The following is a 13,576-nucleotide window of genomic DNA, read 5'->3' on the forward strand; positions in this document are numbered from 1 at the left end:
GGTTGCCAACTGCCTTTGATAAGCACTCTATTATAATTTAGTCTACGTGGTAATTTGTCTGAACATAGTTATGCTTTTTAGCTACAGGTATTAGTTGAGGTGATGGTATATAAAATACATAATTAATATTGTTATAAATGTCTAAGGTGCTTTGATGTCAGAGAAAAGCCTACTATAAGATCCGACTTTCATAAACTCTCTGAGTAATCTTGTTAGATCTAATTAAATTCAAATATAAAAAAATACACGTAAATTAGTATCTCCAAATTGCAAACACAAAGCATTTGCTAAATTTTATGTTAGAACTATAGCCAATAATTATTATGGTCCTAGCCATGTTTATTCATCAGCCTGCCCAAAGTCACCACTGGTGTTTGGAAAAATAAGTCACATCATTCAGGATTTCAAATCTCGACCCTTGGCTTGGAATACCGTGACTCTAACACCTGCATCAATTGACCGCTACCGGTACCTGAAATTTAGGAATAAATGTGCAGATACATGTAAGCCTATTTCGTTTTTGCGCTGCATCAAAACGTATGACAATTTCTCAAACCACATTAGGCTGCCAGATTACCAATTAGAATTATATAAATGAGGTCAGTAACCTGGCATAAATCTTTTAAAGATCTCTCGTCTCTAGGAAGTTACTCATCGCGCTGCACATCTCTTACCTACAGCGCAGATGTTAACTACCATTTCACGTTGTTTCGTAAAGAGGCTCAACAACATTTTAAATATTTGTTAGTAGAATGCATCAATCTTTCTCTCTTTTAGTTTCATATATCATAGGATCAAATTTAAAATTAGCAATTCTTGGAATTGTCAGGAAATTGTGGCTAAAGTGCATTTTTGGTAAGGTTTTTGATGATTTACAGACTTTTGGTAAACCGGTAAAATAGCCAGTTGTGTAATTAGTATTTGCTCAAAGAACCTTTAAGTAGATACTTTAAGGTTCAATAAATCAGATAGTAAACGTTTTTACATAATTTACATAACTGAAGCCAATTTGTTGTTAGTATTTAGGCTGTGCATTGATTAGTCTTTTTGAGTCAAACCTTTGTCTCAGCTGTCTCTGGCAGTCACAGCTTAAACAGTTTATAGGAACACAAAACAAACCTTCAAGCAATTGAAGAGAGACATATTCTCTTTAAATATTTTTGTGTAAGCTGGTCATGAACTTTAGAAGCCAGTACACTACAATTTTTAATTAAATATTCTGCATTGTTTTAAACTGATATTTTCAATCCCTTTTAACGTATTTAGCATTTTTAGGGCATGTCAAAATTATGTAAATTTATTTGGAAAAACCCGTACCTAAGCTTATTTTAGTGCTTCTGCATTGCTGCTGCATAAATTTTCTATGATTTATCCAGCCAACTTAACTCTACTATGAAGATTGAAATAACTACAGTTTGTACTTGCTATGAACTCTCAAGCTTGTGCAGTTTCAATGAGGTTTCACAACAAGCATTTTATACTAAAAACAAAATTAGCTTTTTCGCAAAGTGGTACGAGGCTATGGGCAATTATAAGTTTCCACAGGAAGGCATAATGATGCACTGCCTGTAGTGTATGAATCACGGTGTAAGCTAGCTAGAGTTGAGAGGTCAAAAGGTAAAATGGCTACAAATAATTGGAGTTGTGTTTAATTAGAGTTCATTTGTGGAAATGAGAGCGATTACTCAACAAAATTATTATGTAGGAGTAGATTGCACCAGTGTCAGTAACCTCGGAATAAAACCTCCTCATGCCTTCCTTATTATAACAAAGGAATTACCCAGAAAGACAAGTCGAAAGCTAACACTCTTGTGGTAGTGACATATCTTCAAGCTTGTCATGGAATCACAAGTTTACAATACTTAAAACAGTTTAAAATTTATCTAAAATTGAGTTGCTTTTTTTGCTGATAAAATTAGTATTCCAAATGGCACTCAAGTGATCAGAAGAACCCAAAAGAATTGTCAGCAATTTACAGCTTTTGGACTTTTGGTTTAACATTCATGTAGAGTATATCCAAACTTGAATTTATTTGACTTGGACCTGCCATCTGAGCGCTGGAAGCTACATAATTCTACAATAGATTCATGTAGCTGAATACGTGTTATAGCTAAAATAGCGTGAATAGCTAAAATAGCGTGAATAGCTAAAATAGCGTGAATAGCTAAAATAGCGTGAATAGCTAAAATAGCGTGAATAGCTAAAATATCGTGAATAGCTAAAATAGCGTGAATAGCTAAAATAGCGTGAATAGCTAAAATAGCGTGAATAGCTAAAATAGCGTGAATAGCTAAAATAGCGTGAATAGCTAAAATATCGTGAATAGCTAAAATAGCGTGAATAGCTAAAATAGCGTGAATAGCTAAAATCATGCTGCTAGCAACTTGCTAGACTGACTAAAACGAAAAATTTGTCATTTGTTTTTATGTTTAATTTAATCATGTTTAACATAAAAAATGAAAAACAGCAAAAAAATTTGCATATAATGTTAAACTTGTTACAAAATCATTCGCATATGTTTTTCAAAGAAACATGATCCACTTGAACTGTTTATCACTGCGCGACTTCTCACTCACAACTACTTTCACAGCTGAGTAGAAATTGTCACAGATTGTAAAGTCTAGTCTGTTAGAGTTGACTCCATTTTAGATCTGAGTGCTGGAGCATAGCTGTTGTTCTAAGAGCTATAGATTGTTTTTTAAATGGGTGAAACCACCATTTTATTACTCACACTTTCAGATTTCCTAAACTTGGAAGTTTTGCTATCCGGGTAAACTTGGAGTGAGGAGATTTTAGGGGGATTGCAGTAGTTACTGTGAGTTTACATCAATAGGTTTATTGACTGTAGATAGTATAACTTTGAAACTACGTCATTTAAAACCTGTGGTGCGTAATATTTCTAATTATTTTTAAGTTTTAAATTTATAAGTTTTATGTTTATATGTTGTATGTTTATATATTTTTAGGCTATGATAGCCTACCACTAGTCTTATAACAAGAGCATGTGGTGAATGACCACATATGTTTGTTAGATTCACATATACAAGTCATCAATAGAGTAATTATAGTGATCATCAATCTCTGAATGCGGCTAGTAGAATATAACTCCAATTTTATGAATGTATGTCAGTCTAAATGCATGTTCACTGGGTACAAAACTTTGCTATAGACCTTTGTGGTAGTTTGTTGCATTCACCTTTACATGAGATTCAAAGAGACTTCGACACTACTTCTGTTATGGCATTATTTTGTGGGAAAATTGAGTATACAGAAACGGTGTGTCGCCCACCCACTTCATTAGACAAGATGTAGAGCTGTTAGTCTACTTGGTGTAAAGGAGTCAAATTTTTGTACATGCAACAGTGGTCAAGGTCATCTTGAGAACCAATTGCTTTCTGCTCTCTATCTCGCACCACAATCCGAAATACTGACTACTTGTGTTTGCAAAATAAAAGAACACACAAAAAGACCAAACGTTCCAACAAAACAATAGATGAGTTATTATCTGATTTCAAAACTCTAGTAAAAATTGTTACCTTCAAATAAATTTAGTTTTGTACAACATTAGTAAAAGATTTTTCTACTCAAAATATTTTTTCACACGGATTTCATTTGAAGTAAATCTTTAGCTGTTTTATCATACAAAAAGGTAATAAATTTCTTTCTTCTCTCAAATCTAATGGCATCACCACAGAAATATTAATAAAAATGCTAACTGAATAATATATATATAATATAATATATAATATATTTAAAGCTGAATAGCATGAAAAGCTTATAAATGCAATTGATCTCTGTTGATCATCTCTGAGACTCAAGATTTAAGACAGCCAACTATTATGTAACTTTAGTTAGTACAAAATAATATTTATTAATAAATACAACTTTGTCCTTGTGTCTCTGTTAGAAGTGAAACAGTTGGAAGGAGCAGCCGTGGTTCAGTGGTTAGTGCGCTGGCATACAAGCAGTAGGTCAGTGGTTTAAATCCCAGTAGAACCATTGATGGTGTTAAAAAGGGTGTCCAGCCACAATTGCTCCTGTATGAAATCTCTTGAGCATATGTAGTCATAATATATTCTGTACCAGGGTATACCATTAGTGATCGAAACCGCTAATTGGAAAAGCTAAAAGAAGATGTTAAGCCGTTAAAAGGTTTTAAAGACTTCCACATTTTTCGTTTAATTTTATCTAAGCTTTACATAAGTAAGCCCCGTGTTTTGCATCAAAACGATAAAAATACCTGGGTTCTAAAGGATGTCTGGTTCCTAAGAACAAGCCTCTTAAACACCCACCCGCTGATATCTGATTAGAAATAAAAGAAATTCTGGGCATCACTAGGCTTACCACTAGTTTAACATAGCATCACTTTCATGTAATTATTAAGATATATTTTATATAACAGAGATACTATATAATCAAGAGATATTTCGTAAACTATCAATTGAAATCACAAATATTTTTTAATTAAAATCTTTTATGCAACTGAAGATATGTTTAGTGTAACATTGTCTCAATATGACTCATTGAAAATAACTTGGACTTACGCTATACCTTAAAGTTATCAGCTGGTCTCATGATGAAGCATTGAGTATTATACCAGCTTGATACAGTTTTATATAGTATTTTATTTTAACTTAGTAAGGCATCAAACTTGTATAGTTCTCTCTAATAACTTCATGTATGCAGTTTGCAGCCGATGAGTTCTGTACTCAAACTTATACAAGAGTTTGTAAGGAATTGTAACAAAAATATTGTTTTTTCCTAAAAATGAATTTTTATTATATGAAGAGCCATGTCTGTCTGTTCACCTGTTCAAAGCTGACCTTGAAGCATTAAGTAAACAAATTCATCACTCGAAAATTCAACTCTAATGTTCAGCTTGGTGAATCAACAGCCCAACCGCTGCACAGGTCAGCCACTTTCTCATGTATTGGAATGATTGCGCACATAGTTATTACATCTAAAAAGCTCTCACAGTACATGAGACTGCAGGCTACTAGTTCTTTAAAGCATAGAGTCATAAATAAAGCACCCTCAGTGAGTTTTGTTGCGTGTCACAAATATTGTCTCACTTCAACCAATCAACTTGAAGATTTCTACTCGTATATTAAAGTACTATCTATATTGTATTATTACTATAGTATCCATGTATAGTTACCATGCATATATTTTTATACAAAGATTAACTTTAAATTATTGATTTTAAAATGAATAAAAATTGCTGAACAGTTGTGCACATAGTTATTACACCCGCTAATCTCTCACAGCGTACAAGACTGCTAGCAAACTAGTCAATTATAATCGTATCATTGATATATCATAATAGTGTTTTTGAATATTGGTCATGATTACTATCTAACTTTTTTATTAAGTTAGAAAGGCTAGAAATATTATATAATTAACAAAACTTTATATTCTACTCTTGAGGTGAAGATAAATGGAGTCCGTGCTTGATGTGAGCGCATGCTCAGATTCGGAAACAGTTGCACCAAAATAAATTAGGTTGAGTCATATTGAATGCATAATTTAATGCTAAATAAAGCTAACAGGCCACCACTGCCTTTCATCAGACAGCGCAATGCCTTCACTAATCCGTAAGTACACAAATTTAACAGAAATAATTAAGATTTTTAGTTTTGTAAGCTCTGTCTCTGTCTAATCAAATCATCGTACTAAGTTTCTGTCAGGATTAGGTAATAAGCAAAATTTTTGATAAATGCCACCAAAATTTTGCTAATTAGCTGTACAAGATTAACGTTAACACATACTAATTATATTCTAGTGATTGGCTGGCTGATTGCATTGGATTAGGTGGGAGCATAAAGAATCATTTGCATAATCAGTTCAATTGGTTGGAAAAAATAAAAAACTTATGTACAGCATTTAGACTACATTGAAGATTAAAGGTTGACTTGCAACAAAATTCACATTACAGTTATTTAGTATCAAAAGATTCACCATGTCTTACACTGCTGTGTTGTAGGTGCAAAATGTGTGGAGATGTGATTACCAGCTCTTAAGAGCTCAAAAACAAACAGTTAATCGTAGCCATCACGAAAACGCCGTAGATTGGAATCTCACTCCAAAATGGCTCGAATGGGACGCAGTTGAACGCGATGTGCTTCTGTTTACAATTTCATGCAACCTCATTCGTTGAAATATTTTCACAAATATACTTCACGCATTTAATAAAACCATGTCTATTGTCCTTTCGCGTATATTTCATCATCATTGTAATGCTGTCACTTTGAGCACTGATGTCTCAAAAGCCTAAAACTAGCCTAAAACTAGTTTATTTTTTTTACCTTAGCTCGAAGGAGTGCATATCATCCTTTAAAAAACATGAAAAGCCTGTTGGTCACCTGTGATAGTCGACAAATGCTGCAGAAATTGTTTGCGTCATTTGGCAGGAAGTATGGGTCACATGATCAGATTACGACTAGATGATTAGACCAAGCTGAAATGAAACTGTAAAGTAGCGAGCAGCTATATTTGATAAGGGCTTTCCGGTAGAACCCGAAGTGTTTGTCATAAACTAGTGCTATGAGGCATTTTATATTGAGCCTTTTATTGGCTTTTCAGTTCACGTGATAACATCATGTGTCAAAACAATACCCATGTCGAGTTGAGTACGTCATCGAAATAAAGGGATTCCAACCTACGGCATTTTCGTGATGGCTGTGATTAACTGTTTGTTTTGGAGCTTTTAAGAGCTTGTAATCACATTTCCACATATTTTGCACCTACAACACAACAGAATACGACATGGTGAACCTTTTGATACCAAATAACTCTAATGTGAATTTTGTTGCAAGTCAACCTTTAACAATGGAGATACCAGTGCTTTCTCCGTGTGAGCATTGACAAAAAGCTAGTTACAAAGGCCAATGTTTCAGAGGCATGTTTTGTGTTAATGGTTCGAGGGTTGAGAGTTTTAGAGGATGCTGGTTCTAAAACATCAGCCCAACAATGTTTTGGAGAGCTGATGTTTGTGAAAGGGCAAGTGGTCCAACAGGCTAAAAACATGTACAGGTTGTAGATTGGCTACCACACTATTTCCAATGATAGTTTTAGACTTCATTAGTCACCAGAAGAGTTAACGCAATGGCAGCATTGGGTACAGCATTCAGATTACATTGAAGCTTAAGGAGACCATACATTCTCAATAATTTAGACTGTGTCAGAGGAGAATATATAAATGTTTTGTTTATGCTTAACATATGCTAAAAGTACAACAGTCGTGCTTAGGGAATAAAAATCTCGACATGCACGCTACCCTAGGACACTTATATACTTGCCTCATCTAACTTTCGCGTTTTCGCGGAGTCATCCTTTCGCGAAAATTTCATGTGCGAAACTAAACTATCATAACGAACGAGCAAAAACGCGGAATTAAATAGCTTTGTTCGTTGATAGTCCAAGAAACAAATGGCAGCAAGCGATCAAATTGCATTATCAATCTCTGCCACACAATTCTACCAGCGGTTTACAATTAGAAACTAGACCCAATTTGAAAAAAATTTTCTCACTGGTGAACCGAACCTAAGGAATCTAATTATGTTTGTTCCACAGCATTTATTTTCACATCACTATATTTTCGCACTCATCAGAGCTGTAAAATTAAGTTGCAGCGAAATTTTATTCTGTATGCTACTCACGAAACTAAATACTAGCGAAATATAAGTGTCCTAGAGTATCACTATGTTTCCAAGATGCGCACGATTTGCAAATTTGAGGCAATCCGCATGAAACCGTGTCATGGAAACGGCATAAATCCGCAAACTAAGCGAGTTTTGCGATTCACAAAACTTTATCGAATCCATCATGCTTGCGAATAATGGAAACAGCACTTGCGAATGATGCGCATTAAAATACCGGCCAGCTGTTCAATTTTAAACATTTTCAATACTTCCGTTGTCCTTTCTTAATCGAGTTTCACGCAGTTGCGTCGCCAACCCGTGCGTCGCTAACTGTGCCGCTAATTACTAACTTATAGCATACAACTCTTTACCTTTTTTTAACAAGGCACCGGAGTCAATACGCATCATGTGAATATCCATAGAAACCCTTAATTCGACCAGAGTACAGACAACCCTCGTTAGTTTGGACTAATACGGCAGGAACAATTACCAGATATTGAAAAGGTTCAGACATTGAAAATGGAGAGCCGTATACAGTGCTGTGCATCAAACAGCTTACCTTGTTTCTCACACAGACTCCTAGACTACAACATGGTACAATATGCATATACAGAATACATGAGAGAGTAAAATATGGTTATATCCGCAATAGGGTATAGTATAATATTAAGAACAGTAACAATAACAAACATAAATTACAGTACAGCTCTCTAGCAAGAAACTCACGCGCATGCATCGCTTGCATTGTCTGTCATGAGGGTTGCAAAAGTTCAAATCTGTCATTCTTCAGAAAAACACGGTCGCCTTAGCCAGTCATCTGGAAACAAGATTTTGTTCAGACAATTGAAAGCCAGAAGTCTGGCGAAGAAGCGGGCGACTCTAATTGTTAATCTGATAACTGAGTTCCCTCCACTGATTCCGAGAGAGTTTATGTTTATGTATGAGCTCAGTGACAGACCAGGTAATCTAAACTCAAAATTTCTATTAGATGTTCCTGACGCATTCCGAGTTAAACATGAATATTAAATCAGTGGGAAAAATTGCTTTAAAATGGCAGGTATTATATATGTATGTATGAGGTAGCAATGCTATTATGTCAGAATGACATGTATAACTTGGGCTAGACAAGTGACCTATTCACTATGTTTCCATGACACGAATGATGCGCAAATTTGAGCCAATCCACAAGCTCATTGCATCATGGAAACGGCATAAATCTGCAAGCTAAGCGAGTTTGGCGATTCGCAAATTTTTATCGAATCCATCATGCTTGCGAATGATGGAAACGGCACTTGCAAACAAAGCGCCCTAAAATATTACTCGCTATTCTATTATAAACATTTTCACCCCTCAGTCATTTTTATTTTGATTTGAGCGGTCTCAATGCGCTAATGATTTGAACTATTGCTGCTAAGCTTAGCATGACAAGACTATGTAGCTATTTATAGAGTCTTCCATTAGACTAATACTTGACCCATGGGGTCAAGCGCTGGCATTAAAGGTTGACTTGCAACAAAATTCACATTACAGTTATTTGGTATCAAAAAATTTACTATGTTTTACTCTGCTGTGTTGTAGGTGCAAAATATGTAGAAATGTGATTACAAGCTCTTAAAAGCTCAAAAATGAACAGGTAATCGCCGCCATCACGAAACACCGTAGATTAGAATCTCTTTCCAAAACGGCTCAAATAGGACGTAGTTGAAAAAGATGGCTTCTGTTTACACTTTCATGCAACCTCATTCGTCAAAATATTTTTTCAGGCATTTTGGTAAAACCCAGTGTTTGTCATAAACTAGTGCTACAAGAAGTTTTATATTGAGTTTTTTATTGGTCTTTCGATTCACGTGAGAACATCACGTGTCAAAACAATAACCAAATGGATTGACTAGATCAGAGAAATAATCTGATTCCGATCTACGACGGTTTCCTGACGGCGGCGATTAACTTTTCGTTTTTGAGCTTTTAAGAGCTTGTTATCACATTCCCACATATTTTGTACCTACAACACAACAGAGTAAGACATAGTGAATCTTTTGATACCAAATAACTGTAATGTGAATTTTGTTGCAAGTCAACCTTGAAATACCATCATGCAGGTGTTCATTGAAACGCTCGATTGCAAAGTAGCTCAACTTGCGCACAGACCAAAATGCGTATCATGTGAGTCATGGAAAAATAGTGATTATGTATATACTAGAGCCCTGGCAGTTCCATGGGCCATGAGAGATCATCATGTATAGTAACTCTCTACACAATCATTTTGAAAAGTGAAAATGTAGCTGTTTGGAACAAGTGATCTAGCAGCTTTTTTCCTAGCCTCTAACAACTATTTCAAAAAGACACAGACTGCTCTCATTATAGCAAAAATGGTGCATTTTTAAATGAATGTTAACCTTTTAGCCTGTCTACTTGCACACTGACTCTAAAAATGTAGCTCTGTGAGACAGTACATATCTATAGAGTTACCCATAGATTTACCAATAATCATTAAGTTGTAAACTTTCAAACTTTACCACGCTTTTTCATAGTAGGCTATAAAATACATATATATAAAATATATATAAAATAAAATTTTATTATAAAATACTTGTGCCCTAGCAGCCTAATGTGCTCTGAGAGATTGTAACGCGTAATAACAACTGCACAATTACTCCAAGATGTGAACTGATGTTTGATTGGTGCAATTGGTTGAATGTTGATCTACCAATTCAAAAGTTGAGAGTTAAAATACTTTTGAAAGTGGTCTTTTTTCCTAGCCTTTAAGCGAGATTACAGACAGATAAACAACAGACAAACAGACAGACACAGCTCTTATTATAGTAAAGATCAATGGATGCTCCAAGCAAACACTAGTAAATCAACATTGGAAAATTTTCTAAAAAGTCTCCGTCTTCATGCCTCATGCTGAGTGAGATATGACAGGTTCACCAGTTCAGCTTCTTGAGTCAACCTTGTTAATCTGTTTTGATTTGCTTGAGTGAACTGCATATCAAAGCAATTTACTTAAGTTTCTTCTATACAAAAGATCTCATTTCTAATCTTTCTGGTAATCATTACTTTTAGAATATTTTTACATAAGTTATACCACCAATGAGAGATTAAAAGGTCATAGAGTTCTAGTGAGTTGGTTTTGCTTCGACATCTGATGAGAGTTGATCGGTCCATTAAAGTGAAATATTGTGATGTGACAAAGTGAAATGGTGTAAATAGCGATTGCTTGTTAGTATATCCTAATCAAAATTTATATATATATGAATCTTAGTGTTTATTTTTTTGCCTTCACTGTTAAACCCTGCGTCTAATTATAGCAATAGAAAATCTGCACGGCATTGGATTAGATCTCGGGACATCAAGATTTAGCGGCAGCGAACTTAACCATTGAGCTACTCGGAGCAAAATGAATCATTGGGCAAATAGTCATTGCATTGGTTAAGGTACTCACCCATGATACCTTTGCTTCAAGGCTCTAGCACTGCTGACCTTTACATGTAACAATTGTTAAACTGGCCCAAAGCACAACTATTGTTTTAGTAAAGATTTTAAGAAACATCTAGCATTCCAGGAAAGTTACTCAAATTTATTTGGTAATTGTTCTATTACCTGTCCAATGCCTGGCATCCAGCTAGCCTATTAATACTTGTGCATATATAATATAACAAATGTAATAATAACATCTGAGTATTTGCCCGCTAAAATTTGCTTAATGAGATTTTCACATCAACATTTGCTTGATGCACTTTATCTTCCTATCAGAATTAGCCTGTAAATGTTTGCTACTAGCCAACTTAGGTTATCTACGAGTAAGTAACTTAGTCTAAATGTCACTTTTATGTAGAATATATTGTCTTCCATTACATATTAGAAAGATAATGGCTTTGGCTTAGGAGTCTGAAACACCTGACCTGCAAACAACACATTAGGGTTCAATATCCTAAAATGGTCAACTGGTGGTGACAAAAATGACATTTCACCTTAAATCGCTCTTTGCAACTGATATGTCTCCAGTCATTGAAGTTTCCTTGCCAGAGAATTTAGACATTTCCAGTTAAAATTACAGAGTTATTTTATATAGACACCATAAACAACTAAGTATAATTTGAAACAATACTTTGAAATATGGTTTGTATTTAGCAAAATAAGAAAATTACAGTTTTTTTACACATTGCTAGCTAGTGTTTTACACTTTGCTAGCCTTTGTAAAAAGGGCTAGCAAAATTATTCGCTAAATTTTGCTAGCCTTCGTGTACATTTCTGGCAATAGGCTATTGCATTATCAGGATTTTTCTTGATGGTGTTTAATCTACCTATTAACATTAAGGGATTAAAATTGAGAGGGCATGACGATTTAATAAGACTACTTCCTAGTTCTACTATCAGCAAAATTATTTTATAAAATATAAATCAACAGTGATGGTCTTACCTTCTGAAAAGGACAGGATACTTGAGAAACACTTTTCTTTTTTAAGGAGCGGTATCAAGACTCTGTATACATGTATCTTGCAGAAGTGCTTATCAGCAGATCGTTGTAGCAACAACTTCCTAGAACTCTCTCCGCTTACAGCGCCTAACTCTTTGTAAGCAGTGGTTTTTTGGCAGAACCTCAAAAATGTCATAAGGATTCTTGCATCTCTTTGCAAGGATGCCCCTTTTTCAACTTGATTTATTGCTTCCAAATACTGTTGTGTCTTACCGCTTCGCATTTATAGCACTTAACTTCTAGTGCCGAAAAGCAAATAAATTCAAGGTTTGACTACTCACTTGCACTAAGAAGGTGGGTAGTTTCTTCTGATCTTTCGCTAATCTGTTTGCTTCTGAGTTACATTTTAATCTCTTGAAACTTTCTACTGTGTATAAGCATTCTCTTTCCTGTTATTTGCTTTTTTCTACACCAACTGTTTTCATTGTTCTCTTCTCCATATTACATGTACAGTCTTTTAATATTATAGTGTTTTTCTACTATCCATTTTTATAATACTCTACCACATACTACAATTCTTTTTCTTATTACTCTTTCTCTCTCATCTACTACACAAATATTTTTCTCTTCAGCATTCAGTTTTTTTGTTACTTTCTTCCTCCTACTGCATTCTCTTTTGTTAGTTTACCATCTGCTATACTCTTTTTGTTGTTTTACCCATTCCACCACACTTCTTTTAACCAGCCACTTTATTCTTTCAACTGCGCATTTCTCTCTCTCTCTTTCTATCTCTTTTTCTCTCTCTCTCCCCCTCTCTCCCTCTCTCTCTCTTCTCTCTTCTCTCTTTCTCTCTTTCTCCTCTCTCTCTCTCTCCCTCTCTCTCCTTCTCTCTCTCCTTCTCTCTCTCCCTCTCTCTCTCTCCTCTCTCTTTCTCTCTCTCTCTCTCTCTCTCTCTCTCTCTCTCTTCTCTCTCCTCTCTCTCTCAAACTCTATCTCTCTCTATCTCTCTCTCTCTCTATCTCTCTCTATCTCTCTCTCTCTCTATCTCTCTCTATCTCTCTCTCTCTATCTCTCTCTATCTCTCTCTCTCTATCTCTCTCTCTCTATCTCTCTCTATCTCTCTCTCTCTCTCTCTCTATCTCTCTCTATCTCTCTCTCCCTCTCTCTATCTCTCTCTCTCTCTCTCTCTCTCTCTCTCTCTCTCTCTCGCTACCCCCTCTCTCTCTCTCTCTCTCGCTACCCCCTCTCTCTCTCTCGCTACCCTCTCTCTCTCTCTCTCTTTCGCTACTCCTCTCTTTTGCTACCCCCTCTCTCTCTCGCTACCCCCTTTCTCATTCACTCACTATCTCTCTCTCTCTTTCTCTCTCTCTTGCTACCCCCTCTCTCATTTACTCGCGATCTTTCTTTTTTCCTCTTTTTTCCATTTTGTCCCTCTCTCTTTGTTTTCCTTTCTCTTTCTTTCCCCTCTTTTTGCAGTCAATCGTTTCAACAATGTTTGCCCTAATGTTTTGGCTGT

The sequence above is a fragment of the Watersipora subatra genome, chromosome 5, assembly GCF_963576615.1.
Source record: "Watersipora subatra chromosome 5, tzWatSuba1.1, whole genome shotgun sequence".
NCBI lineage: Eukaryota > Metazoa > Bryozoa > Gymnolaemata > Cheilostomatida > Watersiporidae > Watersipora > Watersipora subatra.